Consider the following 22,577-nt stretch of genomic DNA (forward strand, 5'->3'; position numbering starts at 1 on the left):
ACAGAATATATTGAGATGCATATGATGACTAATCTAGAAATAGTCCTCTTCCAAGTCCACTCCCTTTCCTGCACCAAGATAACCAGCAAACCTCTTTTCTACCTTGCCTGAAACCACAGTCCTGGATACATAGAAGCTAAGAGTACCCTATGGGTCCTATCAGTGGGATCTCTCCTCTACTCTTTGGAGGGGAGAGGAGTAGAAATAAATGCTGGTAGTTTTCAGACCCAGATCAACCTCCCAGTGTCACTTTGGAAGAAATGATAGCTTGACACCAAGCATAACCCACATTTCAAATTTACCAGATGCAAGTGATAAGGATGCTCCTATCGGAAAAGAGAGAACCAATTATAGATCATGTTGTGATACATTATAATGGATTTGAATGAAACATTTTAACAAGGCCTTTCAGAAACTGTGCCACAAGTGAAACGGTAGAGAAAGACCTTAAAAATACAAATAACTGCTTGCCAACATTTTACAGCCCTTAAATTGTGATTTAGCCAAATTCACTGGAAACTGGGTAGTACAACTCATCTGGTCAATCCAATTTTACAAACATTCCCACCTACTAGAACAGAAAGTCTTAGTCACTGCCCTTCGGACATAGAAAATGACCTCAAGTACCTCATCAGGAGATACCGATCTCAATACATCAACCTTTTAACTGCCTGGATCTGGATATAACAGCATCCCTTTTTCGTGAGCCAAAAGGTCTGTACAAGCTGTAAGATTCATCGGGAGACATAATGACAGATTCAGAAGCTCCAGAAACCAAATCTGCCTGACACACTCTGGTGCAATCAGCGACATTGTGAGCTGGTATAGCTTCACCTTTCTTAACATCAAGGGAATCAGAGGAAGTAGAGTGAAGAGATTACACAGCTCCCTGTTATATTCTAAGTCAGTCGCTCACCAGGACCGATGGAGAAGCTCTTGGATGGACCAAACATGCAGTTGGTTCTACAGATGTGACAAGCTTCCAGTTTTGTAGTTGTAGGAGGACAGACTCACTGACTAGCCGTCCTGAGGCATACCAGCTGTGGTGCCAACTGACACAGAACATACATACATAATCATCCATCCAGCGATCACTGAGCTGTCATTCACTCACAGTCACCAACATTTGAAAATCATGCATAGAAGGCCATCGGGACACTAGCACAAGTAGTTCTCATATGAATCTCACACAAAGACAAGATCCAATACTCCCCCACCAAGTCCAGGGTTAGACCATCACCACAGAATCCTGAGCCAATTTGTTTCCATCTGGCCACAGGGATGTGTTTATTCATATATTTAAAATGTTCATACTGCTTACGAGCAAAGGACAAAAAATGTCAGAGTGCTGAACAATACAACCAATACAATATTCAAAACGGTATCCGGTCATTGCATCGACAACCAAAGAATCTAATACCATACTATCTAAAAAAAAGCATCTAAAAAAAAAAGCATCTAATGCATTTTTTTAGATGATAAAGGGTTTAGTTTAATAAAAATGGGTTTTAAAGGTTAAAAAAGGAGGTTGGGGGGAACCCCCCCACCCCATTAACAAAAGAAATGTTTTAAAAAATGCATTAGATGCTTTTTTATTTTTAGATGGGTTTTGTTTAGATTTTTTTTTTAGATGGTATGGCATTAGATGCTTTGTCTGTCGATGGAATGACTATAAACCATTCAAAACATTTAAGACCACGAACTGGAAAAAATAATAAAAGCAAATTATACCAGAAAAGTACAACAACAGAAAGATCACTGATTAAAAATAGTGTTCCAAAACCAGGATCTTAAATTACACATACAAAGAGTTGTCTGCTGCATGCAAGCCCTGGTGGAAGCAGAAACCCACCTTTGTATGCATGGAAACTCAGGAGACCAGAGACCAAACATCTGCAGAGAAAAATGGTGATGAAGATAAAAATGATGGCCTGTGCTTGTCTAACCATCCCTGTCTAGACCATATGAGTACGGTTCAGAGACTGAGGATGTTGGGGGAATGAAGAGGCACCACAGAGCAGTAAACCAATGAGATCAGTGTGATCATGTCATGGGACTCCCCCTCAATGGGGTGATGACATGAGAGATATAAGAAGGGAAAGTGAAACAGCAGACGGGGGAGGTTTTGGAGACATGCAGGTGTTGAAAGAGGTGGTCGCTGCTTAAGAATGGAGGCCAGAATGCTCAGAGAGAACTGCAAATAGGGGGTACTTGGATTTTGGTTGGGGTGAAGGCAAGAGGCAGGGTGTACCAGAGTACCTTGGTAGATAGATGGGTTCTGATATTGGATGCTGCACTGGGAGAGTTGGCAGGGAGTCCAGTAGATAGTGTTGGCAAAGGTGTAGGGAAGTTTAGGGAGCTGGAGAGACATGACTGATATCTGGAGAACAGAACAGTGTACCATAAGGAGCCAGAGAAACCACCGACACTGGAAGTCTGTGTGAAAACTTGAGACAAAACAAGAAGTACAAATGCCAGAGTAAGTGTAAGAGAGACTTGGGAGGAACGAGTACAGGAGCTGACCTTGATGATGCTTGATGGGTTAATTAGTCAAGGTACCAAAGCATCCCTAAGAGATTGTGAGAGAAATGAACACATGACTTTGATTATGGGAAGCATAGCGATAGTACCAAAACATCCATGAGACACTGTGAGAGAAAGAGCCCTGACATTGGATTCTGGGAACTGTAGTGTACTTACAAGACATTTTGAGAGAAAAAAGACCCTAATGCTGCAATGTGAGAAATGTAGTGCTAAGGGCCAATGTGTCCATCAGGTATTGTGAGACAAAGAGAGAACCAACCTTGCATTCTGGCGAATGGAGTGAGATTTTTTAGGATGTATGTGATTTGACCGAATCCATGTTTACGAAAGAGTGAAGTGACTGCATTTTTTTTATCGGGCGGGGAGACCCCTCACAGCCTTTTCTCCTTCCCCCTACCTTTATTAATATCCCTTACCCCGCCACAGATATATTTTATTAAAAAAATATTTTTCGGTAAAAAAAATTAAAAAAACTATTTGGTCACTTCTTCCTCAAAAACATTGGATTCGGTCACTTCTACAGTATCGATTTTTTTAATGCTCGGAAATGCTTTTCTGGCAGCAATATTTAACTTATTCTATTCTATTCTGTAAACTTAAAAATCAAATTTGTAAATAGAAACTACAAAAGTGCAGGTAAACCCTTTTCTCGGGTTTGCCAGAATCCTGAAGGGAAAACTCCATTGAGTAGGACTGTGACCCTTCCTAACCCATTTGCTGGGACAGTGGTCTATTCCGGGGAGCACCCAGAGATTGAAAATAAACATTACATCCTTCTGCAGCATTTCCCTTCTAGCGGTTCAACTTGTTGATGGATAAACCCTTCCACTATTGTAGTCGCAACGCTGATCCTGTAAAATGCATCTACACAGCATCCACGCACAGGAGAAATTACCTGAGCACCCCTCTCTCTTTCTGGTAGTGCATGGCTAGGGGTGAAACTACCTGGATTAACATGGTCTGTCCTTGTAACACCAGAAGAAACTTTACTGCGACAACTTGATTGTTCTATGTTCCTCAGGGTTAATAAGCGATCTCCCTCGCCCCAACCAATTATCATTACTGAACAACTCCACAAGTTGAGGAGTTACTCGACTAGGCGTGCGTGATCTGTTTCTAAAGTTTACAGCCATTGAAGGAAGAATTTTTCAACTTTCAGGTAGTTGCACTCCAACACAAACCAGGGCACCTTCTGAGTGCTGCTGTTACGTAGAGGTAGGTGATGGACTGTGTGATAGATGCTGGCGTGGCCCGCAATGATGGCGGCTGCCAGAGGAGCCCTTACTAGCTGTGGAACATATCTGGTACAGTCACACCTCATCTACAGAAGCCAGCCTGCCTTGGCCCTAAAATATAGCGCCTTCTTCCCTAATGGCTGCAGGGCCGCAAGACTAAGTGCGGGTCTATACAGGGTCTCAGCCAGGCACTCAATCCTGGCTCACAGACTCTTTGCCAATGGGAACTTCTGGAGTGGTAACATCACCATGTTGGTGGGGAAGAAGTATCCAAGCTCCTGCTTGTTTGCTTTAATTTGGTGGTCCTGATCAAAGGCTCTTTTAGTTTTGAAATCGCACTCTACATAAAGCACTGCTAGTGTCGGGGGAGCACATTGTTAAAGTGCTACATTTGGTTTAACTTAGTGAACCTCCTGCCATGCTGAATTTCAGGACCCATCTGTCTTGGCCGCCCTATAGCTACTAAGCATCTGATGCCTGTAATCTGGGTCATGGAGCTTTTTCAGGGTTAGTTGCCTTTTAGTCCTAACGAAACTGGTTTTATCATATAGCAGAATTCCCATGTCAACATCAGACAAGTGTCCAATGTGATTTCTAGAGGGGAGGGTATGATGGAAACAATAAGCATTCTTTATTTATTTTTTATTGTTGTATTAGGTGAGCCTTAGCATTAAACGTTGCACATGTATTTATAGAAAGAAAGTACAGATTAAATACAGTTAAAATGAACCATATAATACGTGGAAATCTCATGAAGCATTGCAATTATTCAAGAAAAAAACATCCATAATGTTATTAACTTCGTACATTGGTCATTCTTTAAAGCAGGTTTTAGGAGTAAAATTGAAGTGCAATTCATATGTTTCTCCTGGCGCTCTGGGATCAACCAGTTATTAAGGGTACTACAAATTCCCAGAATTTCATTAAGGCTATCTATCGTAAGCACCGGTGTAGCAATCGGCATACATCTGCCCCAAAACATCATTGTGTCCAAAGTGCCAGTGTGGTGCACAAAATGCCCCAAATATTCCATTCACTTGTTAGTTAGGGTTGGACATTGAGCAAGCAGATGCCTTAGGGCCTACACGTCTCCTTCATCTTGGCATAGGCGGCAGAATCTATCGTTCTATAATAAAATGAGCATCCATGACGGACAAGCAAGGAAGCTGGTTGAGGCGGGCTAGCATACATTGCCTCCTAATCCAAAATCTATGGAATTTAGGTAAGTAAAGCTGCAGCCTGCCTGGCAGATACATATGCTCTACATATTCCTGCATTGCCCAGTAACTTTGAAACATGTCTATATTAATACAGATATCCCAGGTTTTCGCCTTAAATTGCAGCTGTTTAATTGATTTTTGCAGGTCTGGTGCCCTGTCAGTAGCCCATTCAATTTCCTCGAGAAAGATAGACAAGTATCTCTTATCTGGATAAGACTTTATTGTCCCATCCACCAACTTCTTTGTGTAACAAGGCATAGATCAGGATTGTTGGAATTTTATTAATTTTAATCCACAGGACTGGCCTTCTAATATTTAACATGGTGAACAGGGAGGTTAGGCCTAACTCTAGCCTGAGCATAGAGACCGGCACACTGTTAGAAACTCCAAGCATTTATTTTAGCACTGTCCCTTCTAGACAGTCAAGCCATATATGGCTAATCCCCATACATGTCTCAAGGCCATGAAGGATTGATGGAACTATGGTTTGCTTATATGCCAATACAAGGCCGCTTATGATGGAGCCGTTGAGTGTTCTGATAACATTAATGATGGCCCCAAGCTTCCTTTGGGCTTTTAATTCAATATTGGCCATGAGTTCCCCTTCCAATCACCTGTTTGTTATGAGAGACACAAGGTAATTATAGACCGAACCAAGATCAAACTTGTGTTCCTCCATCTTCCAGAGGTCCTGAGTAGCACATTTTCTGGTGCCAAAATACATAATGCACGTTTTCTTGCCATTTATTGAAAGATCATTCTCTGGGGAATAACACAAAAAGGTCTTCATTCATCTCAGGAGCCTGATCTGGTTATGGTCAAGAACTACTCTATCATCCGCATACGCAAGCATATGCAGATGCTCGTTTCCCCATTTTGGGAGGAAATGTATGGTTTTGGACAGTGTCTCTGGTAGATGGACTATATATAGGTTAAAAAGCAAAGGGGCTAAAACGCACCCCTGTTTTAATCTCCAGTTAGTCATGATCAACTTGGTGAATTTCCCCCCTCTGTCCAGCCACACCCTGGCTGCAGTGTCTGAGTGCAGCTGGCAGAGCATATTTAGCAGCCCCTTGTCAAAACCCAGTGCATAAGTTTGTTCCAGAGTATTGTTCTGTTGACACAGTCAACGCTGTAGTCAATATAAGCAACAGATAGCTGGGTCTGTTTCCTTCCCTGGCCCCATCTGAGAGGGCCCTAAGAATGCAAGTGTTGTGGGCAGTCGAGCAGTGACTGCAGAAGCCGGTTTGACCAACAATTAATATATTATTTTCCTTAGCCCAAGTATTCAAAGCCCTGAGAAGCATTATGACAAATACTTTACTAGTGGCATCAGGCATAGCAAGAAGCCTTTAGTTGTGCGGATTCTCTCTGGCTTCTGTCTTAAATACCGGTGTTATCAGCAAATGTTTCCATGATCTTGGAATAATAAACGTCTTAGATTTTGAAAGAGAAGTACTGATAGAGGATGCACGTGCAGATGTCAGGGGCTCCTTTCACGATTATGTTTGGCAGCCCAACCAAGCTGGGAGCCCCGGAATTTTTAAATCCTACTATCTGTACTTGCAGGTCCTTCACCCCATATCCACTAAAATCCAAGTCTGGCAAAGTCCTGTGCCAAACTGTGCCACACTTTCGCCTCAATTGCCCACTCGCCCCCATATCCACTAATATCAAAGGTATCCTTTGAATTGGGCTAAAACTGAGGCGGAGCTCGTTTCCGTGACATATTCCACCCATTTATCAGCAGTTATGGTGTTAATTCGGGAATTATTACAGTCGGCCATACTGCAATTCACAATTCCCCAAAACGATTTTGTATCTTTGGAGGCTAAGATCTGCATCATACCTTGCCATTGCGGATTTCTTTCCAATGTATGATGGGCTTTCAGACTTTTGTAGCTGCTTTTGTGTTGCTTAGTCTGGGTGTGTCTTTTCTCCATGAGCATTCGCTCACTCTTAGTTAGCTCTCGGATATCCCTTTTCAATTTACGCTTCCTTTCAGGTTTGAGGGGGTCATGGCTGCTGCAATGTGTTGTATGTTCCCTCTGACCCTCTCCGGATGTTGGTTGCCTCATACATTCATGACAACCTTTATCCTTTAAACCTTTAACCTTTACGTGGGGGGGATTTCTCAAGGGCAGCACGTTTGTCTTGGAAGTAAGACAACGCAGCGCAACACAGTTTGAATCCATATCGCGCTTAGAATTCAATCTCTGGTATTAAGCGTGTTATAAAAGAACAATTATAATCCAGTTATCATCCTCCTCAAGGGACTTCGGTCTCTCCAGGAGGACTCTTACCCAGGCTTTATTCAGGTTCTGGTTCAAATGTATAGTAATTGACCGTTTCACAAATGATCACAGGAGAATCGACCTTATGCACAATTGATAATGAAATGAAGGTCAATTAGGACATATATGGGGGGGGGAATCCCCCTGCAACCACCCACTCAATCCAAAACCCCCCACAACTCCATCCCAATCCAATAATATTATTTATTACCCCAATCCCACCACACACATATATATAAAAAGTAAAATAAAGGTAAAGGTCAATTGTGCAGAAGGTCAATTAGGACCACTATCCTGCGGTCAATTAGGACAAAAGTTCAATTGTAAAAGGTCAATTTGGGTAATACCTCTGGTTCAGGATCCTGATTTTGTGCCTGGACCAATAAAGGCGGGTGTCTTGATTGTTCGTTTTAAGAGTACCTACCTTGTGCACGGAGATCGTACATTTCAAGCTATTAATGTTGATACTAATTAAGGCATGGTCACTATGTTCCATGACCTTTATGGTCATGTTATTTACCCTTCTCAGATAGGCCAAGTCAATGAACAAAGGAGGCCTCGAGATTCTACATTCCCCAGGTGAGGTAACTTTTCACCTTGGGCCCGACCGTTCAACATAACCACCCATTGCCCACCATGCACTCCAGCAGCATGGTAGCCAGATCTCCCTTTCTAGCTTTCAGATTTGCCTCCGGCACCGCCTCTTTCATATGTTTGTAATAATCGTTTTCATGAAGGTTGATAGCAGTGAACATTGACATCCCCCCCCCTCTCTGTGATTGTATTCAAGATACCCTAAAGGAAGGTTGAAACTGGTGGGTTGTATCTATTTAGCAACAAAAACTTGCCTTCCATTGCTCAAATGTACAATTGCAGCTCTACTGTAGGGGAAGGTGTATGCACTTTTAGTTCTACAAATTTCAAGGTGTTTCTTAACCCCATAATCAGGCCCCTTTTGGGTCGTCCTTGGCTCTCTTTAATGGCCCCATTAATCATTAAGCTAAAACTATCCAGGTAAACGTATCCGTCAACCATGTATCCTGTAAAAAGAAATGTCGGTATCGCGAAATTTTGTGTAAGAGGTTGTAGAACTAGCTAAATGTCAAAAACCTTTTGTGTTCCATGTGAGGATACATAAGATTTTGTTTCCAGGGCTCTGAGTGATTCTTCTTCTGAGTGAGAGTGACAGGGAGGCAGGCCCAGTCAGAGGTCGTCAGCTTGTGTCTCGCTAAACTTGATCTCTCCTCCGTGCACTTCCCTTCTGAGGTGTAAGTCACTTTTATTTTTGGACATCGCTCTTTACAGCCTTGATGTTCTGTTTTCCTCACTGACAGGTCATAGCCCATTTTCAAAAAGGTGTCCAAGTAGGATAGTATAAACGTGACCACCTGTGTTGATTTACAGTGGATTATTGATGACCTAAGCAAGGTAGTATCTAATAACTCTACATAGTCCATATCGGTAGAATTCATTACCCTTAGTTCAGGTATTAAAGAGAATAGGGAAAACAGGCATGACCTGTTCATAGCTGCCTCCTCATAAGGGTCAAAGATATCTTGAATCTAAAAGCCTGTGCTTATACAACCGCTCTGATTGACCTCAAAACACAAATTTAGGACATGAAAGACAAGGGCAAGATTGCCCTCCTCTTGCTACTGGACCTTTCGGCGGCATTTGACCTTGTGAACCATCAAATTCTGTGTCAACATCTCACACCGGCAACCCATTTCTCTGACAAAGCTACCTCTTGGATTAAATATTTCTTGAATAACAGATTGATGAGGGTCTTCTCTTCTGCGTCCGCTGAACCAGCGCAAGTATTATGCGGAGTTCCACAAGGCTCTTGTGTTTCACCCACGCTTTACAATGTGTTCACTAAACCCCTATCCAATATACTCGACTATCTGGGTGTCACCTACACAACTATGCGGATGACACCCAGATACTCATCCCCATCACCGGTAACCACGCAGTTGACACTAAAGTCCTAAATGATGTATACCGGGTCATACAGGCTTGGATGGCCCAACACGAGCACTGTCTTAACAACGACAAGACTGAGCTCCTCATCCTGGGCTCTTCCAAACTAGACCATGCCTTCAAATCCTTCATTATTGATGGCAATACCATCAAGGTCACCAATGCCACTAAAGCTCTAGGTATTTACCTTGATAAAACCCTATCCCTTGCAAGACAAACCAATGCGGTGGTATCTGCTGCCGCATATACCAATACATTCATTACAGTCTCCCGCCGGTTTCTCTCTTCTACTAACTGCATTATCCTTCCAAGGACATTAACCATGGCTAAAATTGACTACTGCAATGCCCTCTACCTAGGCACCAGTAATCGTAACCTGGGTAAACTTCAGGTTATCCAAAATAACACCATTAGGATTGCCCTTAACATACCTAGGAACCAACACATATCTGACACCCAGCGTAATCTGAGATGGCTCTCTGTAGCCCAAAGAGTTGCCCTCAAATCCCTCTCTCTCACAAACAAATGCCTTGCCAATAACACCCCACAATACCTTGCCCGTCGGTTTATTCCACTCTCCTTCAACCGGCCATTGAGATCTGCCCGAGAGCACCGCCTAGTCGTGCCCAGATTTAGACTCCACAAATTTGGTGGTGTCAGCTTCCCGGTCCTCGCCACCAAACTTTGGAACTCATTCAAGAGCAAAGCTAAATTGTGGCTTATTGCGCAAGAGCCCAACAGCATCACCTTCCCATGATTCCTCCATTTGATCCAGCTGTAACCTATTGTATGTCATTTGAGTTTTGTCCTTCTATTTAAACTGCATATTGACGACACACATGTCACCTTGCCCTAGATTACTGAAAATCCCATTTGTTAATACTCCCTGTAAATACCTTGTAATTACTGTCACTGTATATCTTGCATTGTAGCTTGTTGTATCCATTGTAACCATGACATGTGCCCAGATGCCTTTGGGCCAGGCGTGCTATATAAATAAAGAAATACAAATACAAAATACAGTGCCAGGGCAAGGCCTGAGTGGCTGCAAGCGTTTCCTCTTATGTAGTCAGTATGCTTGAGAAAACATGAATCGGCGTGGGCTAATGGTCAGCCTCTTTAATTGCCGCACCATTACCACCAAGCAGTCAGGGCAACCTGGCCGCCTTCGGTCATGCTTTCCCAACTGTTACCCAGCTTTCCAGGTCAATTGTGGGGACTACTGGGTACTCAGGGTTCCGGCTCTACGTTCAAAAGCCAGAGTGGCAACTATTTTTCTGAGTAGCCACTCAATTCATACTAGTAGTAGGTATTGATCCCTTTGGATATTCTGGGTGTCGTGACAGACCTTCAACAGGTCTTTTGTTATTGTGTTTGAAAGAGGAGGGGACCTGCGAGCCCAATCGCTGGACTCTCTGGTAAGGGCAGCAGAGTCATTTGTAGATTAAGGAACTAACACCAGTGATTGGCTTAGGTCGCTGGGAGCCAAAGGAGTGGTACAGGAAGCCATGTCAAGGCAGGTTGAGTGTTGAGTGGGTGCTGGACTTCCAGTTGTTGGCAGAGGGCAGGTCGAAGCTCCTCACTGCAGACTGCTAAATCAACCCCACGCCATCCTCCAGATCCAGCGCCTCGCGTGCATCTACAGGCTGAAAGAAATCTGTGATCTTGCCTCCTTCCTACACCATTTCACATCCGCCTTCCATCAGGGGGCAGGGGAGCCCACCATTTTCCTAGCCTGCTTCGCTGGTTGTACATCATGTGAATAGTATTGGATGGTATTTTTTCAATCAGGCAGATATTCTGCAAAAGGAAATGGTTGTGCTGGTACTTTCCTGTGTAGCCAGCGTCCAGTCACTTGCCTTGAAGCCGCCAACTGACAGCCGACTGCTTGCACTTTGCTCAACACTTTGCGCATAGATGGGGATTAAATCCCAACGCAGGAGGGGAGGGGCTGTACGTGCTGTGGTCCACAGCGGCCAAAGAAACCTACAGCAGCAGTCCTTGCAGCTAGACCTCTTACTACTGACTGCTTTCACTTTTCCCAACACTTCGCCCAAGCATTCTCTCTCTTGATGTTAACAAGGCGTTTGATAAGGTCAACTGGGGCTGTACCTTAGCAACTCTAAGGTCTTCAGGCTTTAGTTCTTCCTTTATAGGATTTGGTAGGGAAAACGACCACAACCTTTCCACCAAGGTCAAGGTTAACACAGGCTTTTCTGATAGCATAGCTATTTCAAGAGGAACCCAGTAGCGTGTCCCACTAGCCGCCATAATTTTTGCTCAATCAATAAGGACTTTTCCTTGTAGAATTTTCAAGCTAGGTGATTTTCCTGGTAACAGCGGGGTCAAGGAAGATCACTGGTTAGCCAGTGTCCTGTTGTACCTGAATGATACCAGCTGCAGTGACCGAATTAAAATGATTCAAATCCACATCAGGCTCCCAAATTAATGTAGCCCAATCCTTTCCCGTTTTTCTCAGAGGTGGAGGGCATTGACTATATGGGAATAAATATTCCTTCATCATATAACGACTGAGCATTGCAGGATACCTAAATAAGTGGAATAAGCTTGAGGTTTCCTGGCCTGGTCACGTAGCAGTGCTCAAGATGAATACTTATAGTAGCCTTGCCCCAGGATGCTATACGTTTTCCTTGCTCTCCCAATTAAAATACTGGATTGCTTTATCTCAACACTACAGCGTAGGTTGTTTCTCTTTATCAGGACCAAGAAGAGCACTAGGATCCCAAGGAGGGTCTTAGCCAGGGGGGTGCATTCAGGAGGCCTGTGATATCCATGCATGAGAGTTAACTGTTCGCTGCCCAGCTTTCTTTCTCCCCTTTTTCATTGGCTTCGGTCCTGTTCACAAATTGGGTGGGTAGCTGTTGAGCAGGGTTCCACAAGCATCCCTCTGTCTTTTGTTCCCATTCCTGACTAAGCCTGAGAGATCACTTTAAGGACACGCCTCCTCTCTACATGAATCACATTACATTATTAGGACGAGGGCCTTGAACATCTTAACTTCATCCAGAGTTGTGTCACATGTCAAGGTTTATTAGGAGCCCTTTTTTCTCTCCCAGTATGACAAGAAGTATTTTACACGTTGGGCATGAGGTGGCCTCAAAATGTTGCCCCAAATATATCGGCTAGGTACTCCACTTGCCTTACTGAAATATAAAGAAACATTTGCTTTAGAAAAATGCAAAATATTAATGCATCTGACACAGGATCCAAAACAGCTTGATCTCTCTGCTATGTCGAGGTCACCCTCTGCCCTGGAGTTAGCTATATCCGAGGACGTCTCTAGGGGCTGTATCTCCAAATTGTATACACTGTTGCACCACTCCGAATCTGCAGAGAAGCTGCACTATTTGCGTAGGTGGGACGGGGAGTTTGAAACACCAATTGATAGCCTTTTCATGGGGCCACCGAAGATCAAGAGCACAGAAATTCTCCTGTTGTACAGCCATTAAAGAATGTGCTTATAAACTGTACTTTGGATGGTGTGTGCCCCGACATGATTACACAAGCTGTGTTCCTCCTAGTCTTCTGGCTATTGGCGACGCTGTGTGGGGAGGGGCTCATTGGGTCACATGATGGTTCGGTCTGTGAGCTCGTTTTTTTGCAAGAAGGTGTTGACTATAATAAAGATTGTCTGCTGTGTACTAATCCTGTGGTGATTTTAGTGGCTGACACAGAAGAGGAGGTTTACCTGGCAACAGGCCATATTGCCTCCTTGCTCGCTCTCATTTTCTCATAGTAGCGAGACTGAGGCTGGCACAGGTGTGGAAAAGTCCAGAAGACCCGATCCTACGCATGTGGTGGTGCACAAATTAAGATTGTATCAATGGAGAAAGTAACAGCACTTGTATTTAATACCTTCCCAAAATACCTAACGATCTGGTCCCCCTTTATAAACTATTGCAGAAATAATGTCCACCATACTTTGAAACTATCTAGTCAACACCTGTTTTACTTAAGGTAATGGGGGGCTGATTGGGGGAGTCTATGTTTTGACTGGTGCATTCATTACATATTCATATTGCCTTACCCATTTGCCTTAAGGATTCTGCCTCAAACTCATGTCTCGTCATGTTCTTTCTCGACTTGGGTTATACACCCCATTGCGCGTTATAAACGACTTATATCATGTCCTATTGTTTTGATTGTTCTTTCCACACTGCATGACAAAATACTAATGAATACAGTTTTGAAAAAAAAAGAAATTGGGCCTCATTCGGAGTTCGGCGGTAACCCTGCCGGTGCTGGGGAAAGGCCATATGCAAATCAGGCTTGGTCCCACCCCAAAAGGGGCAGTCCAGCCTGAACTGCTAGATCATATCCCTTCTGCAGGAGACCACAGACATGTTTGTGTACTATGATCTCAATAAAAAAAAACAAAAGCCCATCAATATGTCACCGTGCATAGGGCAATATTGGATGTGTTCTACAGGTCACCGGTCAACGCCAACCATTCATCCATAAACCTGGCACAATTATTCCGGGTGGCAGTACCATCACTCATGTCTTGCTCTTTAAAAAAACATCATGCTGACAGCTGCTCAAAGGTTGAACATTGCAGTTTTTGGAAAAAAACATTTGATAAAGTTTGGGAAAAGAAATGCTAAACCTCCATCTGTTTTTTATTCTCTATGTTTAACTTGTATTCATGGTAAAGGGGTCTGTATGAATGTGGCGGTAGTTATTGGAGAAACACATTTCTGTGATCCCGAACAGGCGAAGATCGCATTCTGAAACAGGATTGTAGCTATTGAAAACAATTGCATTAGCCATTCTGGCGTTAGTGGATCAATGCTACTTTTCAAGTAGATGTGCATTGGACAAGTGAGTTAGGGGTTACCTAAGGCCACATTGAGGTCGGAGGGCTACAGGCATATGTGACTGATGACTGGACTCAGGGTTCCAATACCTCCGGGTCGAAAGCTGTTATGAACGGTATCCAGGCATTGCATCGAATGCATAGTATCGAATGCAAAAGCATCAAAAAAAGTGCATCAAAATATGCATTTTTTTTGTAGCTAAAGTTTTTTTTTTTTTTAACTATAATGGGTTTTAAGGGGTACATTTTTTGGGGGCAAAAGGGGCATTTTTCGATGCATTTTTTTCAATGGTTTTGCATTCGATGCAATGACTAGGAACCATTATGAACTACTTGCTGGTGGTAAATAGCAACCTATCAGAGTGTTCCTCTCTAGGTGGGTCTTATGGGGGATGGGATCCATGCATTGAAGGGGGTTTTAAAGCAATGAGCCGAGGAATGGGCCCCTGGAGGAGGGAAGATAATTGAAGTTCCTACTGGTATGAGGGGTACTTTTTAAAGGGGAGATCACAAAGGTGGTTTCGTATAGCCTTGACAACCAAGACTATGAGGGTGGTAGTCAACACTTTGCACGTATGGAAATTCTGTGCCAGATCGTTTAGGCTCGGGCAGATAATACTGCACCATGTAAGCAATGGTTCATCAGGTTGGGTCATTGGTGTTCCAATCGAGTAAATGCTGAGGGTAATTTTGGGCATATTGATGGTAATATGTTTTACCACAATCCTACATGAGTCTCCCTGCAGAAAAAGATGGCAAAGTACATTTTTCTAAGTACCAGGAGGTAGGGCTATCAGAGAAGAAGAGTAGGTCAGAAGTGTAAGTACCACCTTTTAGGTAGCGGTAACGGCACTAGCCCATCTAATCACAGCCGTTTCACTGCAATTGGTGAACCGGCTATTGTTATGCTTTTTGTTTGCAGCGCTTTTAGGGATGTACCGGGTCAGGGTGCATATACACTGAATGTTGTAGTACTGGGATCCAGGGGAGGGGTGGGAGGCATAGGAGGGTGGTATGGGATAAAAGAAAGCAGCAACAAATGTGGCAAAACCTCACATGCGATGCGAAGTAACTGGATATAAATGTTGTTTCCAGTTGTTGCTAAGGACTTGTTTCATCTGTTCCAGGGGGGCACCTGAAGACGCTGCTTAGGCAGTTCTAATGCCCAACAGTCGAGGAAGTTGGGCACCACATAGCTAGCCATTTCTGATGACTGATGGCCAACAAGAACCAACATTCCAGACAGTAGAGGGCATGACTGTTGGCATTTCCCAGCAACTTAAAAGGATATGCCTGGATCCAGGTCGTATCCAGGATAGGGCAGGGTAAGGTACCTTAAAGCTCAGCATACTTGAATGCTTACATGCCAGCAGGCAAAAGGATAATGGAGGCAGTTTGATGTAACACTTGCTCAGGCAAGAAGCTGTCTGAAGCAGGACCTAGCAGAGGTGAGACATAGGGCTTGCCTAGCTTCCAATGTGCAGAATGGCCTGCAGTTGAACTGAAGTGAGATTTGATGAAGTGAACTGGGGCGCATTGAGTCAGGCCTACTGGAGAGTCCACAATGATGGAAGGTAATGAGTGGATTGGGGAGAGCAGTATGCCAAGAAATGCCTCCCCACTTGACTACTGAAGGCAAGCGTCCCCAACCAGCACGATCCTCCCCGCAATGAGAGACGATGAAGGACTCTCCCAGAATGGGAATAAGGCCAAGACAGAGTGCGGGTGAGCGTAAATGGGAGTTTATCAATCAGAATAGGGCATGCAAAGAACTCTGCAAACTCCGAGAGCGCTCTGTCTGACAATAGCAAAGACAGGCGTATATATTTACAAAACACGTCATCAGAACCTACATACTATAAGGGGCACAAGTTCAATGGGATTGGGTGGTGATGACTAGCTATAGGCGCTGCTGCGATGTGGTTGGCCTTGGCTGGAGGACGTCACTGGTCAGCCTCGTGGGTTGGGCTGGGCCTGGCGGGTCGGCTGAGTTCATCCGGGCGGTGTTGTTGTGCCATTGTGGCCAGTGTCAGAGATAAATGTCTTTTCCTGACTTATTTGCCCTAGGCCATGCACACCGCAGTCATTCAGTTATTGCAATATTATCTTCTTTAGTAAATCTTTCAATAGGTTATTCTACAGGTTAATGCAACACAGGAGGAATGCACCTTGTGAGGGGTCTGATGGTGATTCATCAGTGCGTGGTTACCAGTGTCCTGTTGACCGGTACCATAAGTCGAGGGGCCAAGTCTCAGGGCATGGGACAGGCGGTACATGTCTTTCTGTCTTGTTAGAAGTCGTTATGAATGAGCTGCTGTATGTTGCCACAGTATTGGGTGTCCTGATTGTACAGGGGCCATAGGTCTAAGGTGATCCGGTGGGTTGTGGGGTTTAAGAGGGGGCGCCTTTGGATTTGTGTATTCAGGCGGAGGTTTACTGCTGTGCTGTAAATAATGCAGGTGACAGGCCGTGGCCTTGGGTGCTGCAGAGGGGACTACAAATCTTTGAAGCGGCTCCAGCCTAGTTGGGGGGAGGTGGAGCAGCGCGGCGCGGGCCTCTGCTCTCTTGTTTGGCAGTCTTCGCAGGGTGGGAGGGGGAATGGCCTTGCACATATTCACAAAGGTATCTTCCTCGTGTGTTGCCGACTTTAGGTGAAAACATCATAAACATTTGAACACTCTATAATACTCATTTGGATCACTCGAAAACATACATTTTAACTTTGCTAAATGTCTCACAAATATAGCCAGTCTGAGCACATTATTTGTACACTATGTTTTAACAACTACAACATTTAGTTATATGCATATACATTTGCAGTAAGTGAGGTAGTAGTGAGGTTGGTGGAGCACATAGAAAATGACTCGGCACCGTACGTGACGGTAGTGGCACATAAGGGGCTTAGATATACACGCATGACAGGTGCATTCTCGCGCGTCCTTCACATGAGCCCTCTGTATGGTTACATTCGTCTTCGCTTGCACTCTAGCAGCATTAGTTCGGTTATGGCGCGGGACCATGGGGTGTAAGCTTTTCAAGGATACACATAACGAATAGTCCCCTGGAACGCTCTTTTATTGTTAGCAACCAACTGCAGTGGTGTGGGTTCTTCATTGCTAATGTCATGTAAGCATGCATTCTACCATGTTTATACATTTTACAGGTTTCCTTAATAGAAGAAGTTTTGTGGGGAAATGCACGCTTTGCAAGTAGTCTTGGCATTAATATTTGGGAACTTTTGCTTTTATCCGAGGACCGTTTTGCAGTTCACTTTTTCACCCAGGCCTCGCTGGCCGGGTCATGCTGGGAGCAGTGATACACTGCGGAAGGTGAAATGTTACAGTGTTAGTATCTTACACTAGCTCATGTCCGTCTTGTTCGTGGGAACGGGCTCACAGCAGATCTGCCAGGGAGCTGCGGCCGCAGGGATAATTGAAACTCTCCGAGGGTGGGGGCCGCGCTACAGTGCGCTGAGCTCACACCATCTTTAATAGAAAAAATCGTTTCTGAGGCCTAGCTAAATTCAATACGTGTGGGCAAGGTCTTCAGCAGGTGAGCCCTTCACCACTTGGGCCCTGGTGGTATGGGGGGACGCCCGATGAGCCATGGCCCTCACCTGGGGACGGGATGTAGGCAAGGGGGGGTCTTTTGGACCAATCCTCCCCTACACTACTAAGAGGCTTTAGTTCTTACACGTCAACCAAAAGGATGCGAAATGAGGCAGACCCACTCAAATGCAAACATTCGTGATCACGTGAGTATTTCAACCAATACGTTGTGCCGTGAGGCAATCAAACCAGAAAGCAAACTTCCCTGACACTGCTTCACTGTGATTTATGCTGTCGCAGTTAAGTACGTTGTTCATCTGTGGCTCTGCAGACTTACTAAGAGGGAGCCGAATTAACACACACTCTGCATTTATTTAACCAAAATGCATAATTGTTTCAGTTTCAGCAAAAAAGGAACTGCTCCCGATTGTAATGGCGTCATCTAAACATGGATTCTCAGCACACATTTCAAATATCTTCAAAGTGCCAAAATGTGTGCTTGAAACAGGCCCTTTACAAAGAGATCTGTTTTATTTCGTGTAGGATGTTTCAGTGGGTTAATGACCGATTCACAGCTCTATGAGTGATAAATATTCAAAGTGAGCAGGAAGCTAAGATACCACCCAAGACTCATTTAACTCTTGGTGAGTGTGTGTGTAACTTCGGAAACCACTTTCATGACCTGTGTCCGGGGATCTAAGTATAAAGGTGAAACACTCATTTTGCATCAGGGCACTTGTTAGAGGACAAAAAATGCTTAATGGTCTTATATTGTCGATCATGGACTCTGCGAACGCATATCTTGTGGATAAGCAAGAAACCTAAAGCAGGGATGAAATGTGGCCCATTGACCTGGAGAGAAAAAAGGTTCCTAGTCATTGCATCGACTGCCAAACCGTCGAATGCCATAGCAGTGAAAAAAATGCATCGAAAAAAAGCATTGAATGCATTTTCTTTTACATTTTCTTTTAATGGGGGGTGACCCCTAACCCCCTTTTGTAACCTTTAAAACCCAATATAATTAAACTAAACCTTTTACCATTTAAACAAAATGCATTCAATGCTTTTTTTCGATGGTTTGGCAGTCGATGCAATGACCAGATACAGAGAAAAAAGTATTGTGTGCCAGCTGCGTGGTGAGTAGTATGTGGTAAACCCTGACACCACTACACATACTAGTCTAAGGTGAAAAACCACTCACACACCACGCTTGGCCAATACAGTTCGCAATAATAGTTCAGATATAAAGTATCTCAAAGTCTTCAACTGATTAATATTCCTGTCTGGTATTAGGTTAGCAGGAACAGCCAATACGTGTTTTGACTTAAAAGTCTTTTTCAAGGCAAATTACCCAGATGGGTTTTTATCTATAGATTACCAAACAAGTCGATTGGGGCGTCCTTTTGAGATAAGAGTTAGATATTGTAGATATTGTAGATAATAATAAAGCAAGCCACCCCCCCTGTCTCGGGAGGATAGCTCAGCGGCGACGTGCTTGGAAGCAAGACGACACGGAGCAACGCAGGTTCGATCCCCGGGTCCACGATTAGAAACCTCTGGGTATTAAGCGCATTATAAATAACCAATCATATCAGATCATTGGAGTCAAAGATTTAGGGTACAGTGTCCTGTATGGAGTCACTTCACGGATGCTCCGCGTGTCTTGTGGATAAGCCAATGTATTAACAAGTCCTTCAAAAAATCCATGGGTTGAGATGCTTTTGTTTTAACCTTAAATACAAATTGAAAGACTGCTTTACTGTGTTGTCCTCTGATAACATAATGAGTTGCCCAAAACGTAATACATGATTCTTAGTAGTAAAAGGCACTGGTCATCTCTGATATTTTCTGATTACTGAACAGTGGTAACTGAGAATTATGTGAAATTCAGTAATCAAAGTAACAGGACATCGTTTTTGAATGATGCCCGTCAATCGTGTGGACATGTGAGAAGTTTACAAGTCCAAAATACCAGACGTTACAGTGCCAGATGCATTTCTATCTGTATGTCAGTTTTGGTATATTTGTGTATGAGTGCTTATGATCATGTTTACCTATGAAAGGATGCACTCGGGGATTGAGTGGGATGGATGTGTATCACACAGTCACCCACACATCACTCAGATGGTGTGTGTCTGTTTGATGATGATGGCTTCTGGTAGGTATGTCTATGCCTAAGCGATTAGGGATTGGCGATCTCTGTCTGTGGGTGTTATTGGCACTTTATAGGTTTGTAGATGGATTTGGGAGCTGCAGTGAGTATCTGTGTGACTTAATTGTCTAACCTCTGTGTGCCTTTATTCTTCTAGGCCTGCGACTCTCACTGAGACGTGACAAAGGACCTCACAATTGCCTGATCCAACTTCTCCAGAAGCTGGTGTAACACAACGAGGAGGCAGTCCCGGCCACGACAAGGGTTACAGAGGGAATTCTGCCTGATCCGTGCCCCGCTGAGTGGACGGCATTTTAGAACATCTGTGGATGATGCAGTCCAATGAACCATTGTAGTTTCTGTACTGGCTGATCAGCGCTCTGTGATGCAGGAACTATTTGGATATTACAATGTTTATGGCGCTGGAACCTAATGGATGACAGCAGCCGTCTCTGAGAACGATCACTATATCACCAGGTTGCTGCTGGCCCTTGAAGAACTCTAAGTGGTCCTCCCAAAGCTGAATAAAGGAGCTACTGCAGCATGTTAAGGGGGGTCTTTAGTATGCCAGTGGTCTTAGTAGCGAAGACCAGCTACTAGAATTCCATGTCTAGATTGGTAAGCGAAGCTGCAGGAACTGTTTCTCTACGTCAACGATGGCTGCAGAAATGGCATGGATGATAGACACGGGACATGCTTAGCTACAGTGGGAATGCTGATGGCAGGAGTGCTATGGGAGAAAGCACCAAGGGCAGCTTGAAGAATGCTAGGATTGATACAAGCTAACATTACATGGACAAACCACTTGACTTTAACATTGTTGGGACTGTTAGTTGGTCCCTCAGGATATGGTGGCATTGATTTTGAAATTGTGCTACATAGATATGTACATTTTGCAGCATTTATGCTTAATTAAAGTAGGTATAGATAGCTACTAAACATACTGACTTCCATTTCTAATGTCCTTATTGTGCCTCCATTTTGTAAACAATCTCTCACAATGACAGTTCCTGCATATAATTGATGTATGGGGCTTGGGTCCTCTAGTGCTGTGAATGCTGGATGTCAGAAATTGATATGGACTTGTCGATCAGACTATTGTAAGTGGAAGATGTGTAAAACACCTAATTGTGTGCCTTTCTAGTTTAACTTCAGAAACTTTACAGAACATTTAAAAATGCCAAATATTGAGCTTTTTTGTTGTGAGCAGAATAATGTTATAAGCTGGATGGTCTGACTAGTAAAATGTTTACAGGGATGGGGACTTTTACTAGACAGATGTCATGTCTATGAGGATTATTGGTGATGCACTACAGGGCAGATTGGATATGAGATAACAAAGGCGGCAAAGAACACAGGGCCAGGATGGACCACCAGGCCATGCCAATGCGGTAAATTAGTACCTTTTGCATTTGTACTATTCAAATCCGGAGGGGATCCCCAAACCACGTCTAATGCTGGTTGAAATAGAAGGCTATACAGTAGTTCCCCCTGAAGTGGTAGGGAGCACCAGATCATATTAGCAATGGCTGTTAAAGCATTGGCCGTGAGGCCTGCTAAAGAAGTTAAGGTTATGTCTAACCTGATTAACAATCTGGGTGAAACCAACTGCTGCACACTATGGTTTACAACAAACACTGCACACTCTTGTATGGGCAGTATATAAACCAATTGTGGGGGTAGAGGCAGACTAGCCTATAGAGCAATGGAGAGATTTTTTGACCAGGCAGTGGATTTGAAAGACCATTGGGATTTCAGTTGACATATATCACTGGTTCTTCAACAGCCTTAGTGGCCTTCCAGAGTCACTGGTCTGTCATGACATGTCCCTGTCTCTCTTAAGGTCAATCCGCCTTAGTATGTTTTGTCAGGAAGCTTTTATATTGCACCAATTACCACCGTAGCGCTCTTCGAGGGGGTATGATTTTTCTGAGATGACACTACATAGGTAGGCCAACAGTGCACTTGGTCCTTTGTAGGATTGATGGGGAACTGCATATTATACAGTATCTGATCTGGGTACGTGCGAAGGACACAAAGAATAACAGCACCTATAAGCTCGCATTGGGCATAGAAGCTTGGGGTTTCCCCCGGTTAAGGTACACTACTGGGCAAAAAGCACATCTCACCTTTTTTGTGGCAGCTTTTACATGTGTACCCGAAACATAATTGTTCACAATAAAGTGATTTGGTTACCAAAACAGTGACAGTTGTACCTTTTCCAGGTTCAATCAAAATGTGATTGTTATTCAGCAGGTCAAATTTCAGGCACATTTAGGCATTCTGAAGTAAATGTCAAATAAAAGAGGCCCATTCCAGTATTAGAAAATTTCGAAAGCATGGACTATCCTGCCATGATCATAGTTCTGATCAGAGGTGTTGCTGGGGAATTGGGGGGCTGAGGGGGCTATAGCCCTGGGTCTTTTGGTTGTAGCCCCGGATAGAATCTCAGGGATTACAACCAAAAAGCTAGCTAGCCCTCATTCCCATTGTCCCGACATTACCTTAACCCCTGATCTTTTCCAGACCTAGCAACAACCCTGGGTATGATAAACAGTCCAAGAAAACAGCTGCAAGGAACACCATCCAGAAGAACCAATGTGGGCAGAAAGGGGGATATGTGGCTAGTAGTAATTGCTCAGTGTGTGTCCCATTATTTATAGATGTATTTGTTTGACTGTACAGCTTTAAACTGGAAGGTGTCCAAGATCTTTGAATATGTTACTAATTAGGGAATGTTCTGTTTTTAGAACGTATACTAATGTCC

The 22,577-nt window shown here is 43.8% G+C and overlaps 1 protein-coding gene across 2 annotated transcripts in view; it reads left to right on the forward strand.

Moving 5' to 3' along the window:
- The window catches only part of KCNN4 (potassium calcium-activated channel subfamily N member 4), a 569,890-nt gene extending 547,879 nt beyond the window's left edge, over nucleotides 1-22,011 (forward strand). For both annotated transcript variants that reach the window (XM_069640748.1, XM_069640755.1), the window contains exon 9: nucleotides 19,968-22,011. The gene's annotated coding sequence lies outside the window, so the exon portion shown is untranslated. The remainder of the gene's footprint in view (nucleotides 1-19,967) is intronic.
- The last annotated feature ends 566 nt before the right edge of the window (nucleotides 22,012-22,577 follow it).

The sequence above is a fragment of the Ambystoma mexicanum genome, chromosome 1q, assembly GCF_040938575.1.
Source record: "Ambystoma mexicanum isolate Mex_15411 chromosome 1q, UKY_AmexF1_1, whole genome shotgun sequence".
Classification (NCBI taxonomy): domain Eukaryota; kingdom Metazoa; phylum Chordata; class Amphibia; order Caudata; family Ambystomatidae; genus Ambystoma; species Ambystoma mexicanum.